Here is a 2,367-nt window from a genome sequence, read left to right on the forward strand (position 1 = left end):
TCTTCCGGGCCTTCTGACCCGCGGCGCTCCCAGCCACCCTTGGGACACCACGGGTCCACAACCCGCCCGGCCCGTGCCTCCCCTCCGGGTCCTCACACCCCTCCTCCCGCGCCCGGCTGAAAGCATCCTTCCCGCCATTTTACTTACCAGGGAGTCGACTCAGGATCTGAAATCAGACACCAATGGACTGGATCGTGGGCAGAAACACACGCATTCGCACGATAGCTCACGCTCACACACTACACGCGCGCGCACACATCCACAGTGTACCTAGGTCACACACGGACGTGTTCAAGGGACAGCACAATGTTAGGGATTTTTGTCTTAAAGTGGACAAGCATCTGCTACCAACCGCCTCATCTGAGGGCCCAACTGCTATAATTTGATTTATCCTATTCTTTCTCTGAACGTCTCTCTTTCTTTCCTGGACCACCACCCCACCTTTTCCCTGTCTACCCAGTTACATCAGTGCAGCCCTCTATTGGCTTGCGAAAGAACGCTTTCATTATATCTTGTTTTTGTTTTCTTAAGCACAACTGTGTGAGGTATAGAAGGAAGGCTTCTCAGGAGGAACATGCCAGTGGATTGGATGGCTGGAGCAGACTAACGGAGTTATGTGATGAAGAGGTGATCTTCCCCATTTTGATAAGTCTTTATAAGGAAGAATAAAACACGTGAGGAATTTTTTTCCTTTTGTAAAGCAAAAGCCACATCTCTTTTCTGGATCCTTCAGGACTGGGGTTTGTTAGCTTCCTTTTCTGTTTTTCTCTTCTCGCTGCTCTGTGCCCTTGGTTGTTTTGTGGTCGTCCTGTCGTCTTTCGTGTCCCTCGGCCTCCTGCCGGCTGCCGATGGGTGCACACGGACTATCTACAACCCTGCAACTTTGTACAGAGAAACAGAAATCAGCTCTTTCTGCATGTGCTGGTCAATTCCAAACCCAGAGAACAGAAGCGCTTTCTCAGAATGAACAAACATGTGAAATAGGATGTTTTGTGTAGATAAAGCATTCTTGTTACATACTGGTCAATTTGTGATATGTTTTAACTTATTGTCTGTGCTTATTTATGGAATTTGGTTTTCTTAATAAATGTTTGAGCTAATATAAAGCATATTATTTGACTTTTCCGGACAAGTTTATATCAAGTTAAATGTAAATGGATATAATAAAATCATTTTCAATATGTGATATAGACAACGATGGGCTTCGGTGTAACACTGAATGGCAGGGGGTGGGGTCATGGGAGCCCGGAGAGGGCTAGTGTGGGGGGGATCCTCCTGGACTCTCTCTACTGGCTGGAGCCCTTGGACTCTCGGTAGACCCGGCTTTACTTAATGGGCAGCACCTTGAGGCCTCCACACTGAGGCAGTGCGTTGTGGCCAGAGACAGGTGACGCAGGCACGAAGTGCCACGCTTTCCACACGAGCGCAGAGCCTTCCGAGGCTTTAGGGCCAAGCAGGCTTTGGCTCTGAGAAGGGCCCAGGGCAACACAGGGTGGAAACGCTTGCGGGGACAGTGAAAGGGAGACCGCCCCTCCGCGGTGCACGGGTGACAAGGCTGTGGGCATGAGGAGGTCAAGGTTAAAACTCTGCCTAGAGCTCTGCTGGGGCCCAGCTAAGCCCCCTTGGTTCCTGACCCCTTGGCTTCAGTGGGCCTCCCTCCAGGGGCAAGGACAGTCCAAAGAAGAGTCATGTCCAGGGTGACCTCTCCTGCCAGGCATGCTTGGTGCAAACCTGGAAGTCAGCCATGTGATCTGGGGACTTCCCTCAATAGTAGTGGAAATGGCCATAGTCTGGGAGTGAAGGTGGGTGCATGTCTACTCCCCCAGGAGTAAATGTGGGGTTTAAACTTGAGACAAACTTCATGCTTGCTTTGGAGAACTAACCAAACAGTCTTATGGTTTGAACTCTAAGGGTCATTATAGGTATTGAGAGGGCACCCCTTTTTTTCCATGGGGTGTTTCTCGTTCAGTTGCCAGTGTAAACTCTGCCAGTGTAAACGAACTACACGTAATCATTACTCAAGTAAGAGAGCACAAAGGAGCCTTCTTGAAGATGAAGACAAAAAAGAATGTTCTGTGGTAAAGAAAATCATATGTTCATGTTACTTTAGGAATTTTAGAGGAAAACCAGCGATTTTTATAGGGTATTTCAGCCTACATTTTCTAAAGAAAGCATTAAAGCAGAGAAAAACACTAATTTTGGATTTCATATTAAACTAGAACCATTCCTTGAGGCAGGGTCTGGATAGCTAGCCCAGGCTGGCTTAGAATTTGCAGTGATCTGCTTGCCTTTGCCTCCTGACTGCTGAGATTACAGGCATGCACACCATGCCAGACCAAAACAACAAAAAACAAACAAACAAAGAAA

Source organism: Nannospalax galili, unplaced genomic scaffold, assembly GCF_000622305.1.
Source record: "Nannospalax galili isolate Female #2095 unplaced genomic scaffold, S.galili_v1.0 scaffold907, whole genome shotgun sequence".
NCBI lineage: Eukaryota > Metazoa > Chordata > Mammalia > Rodentia > Spalacidae > Nannospalax > Nannospalax galili.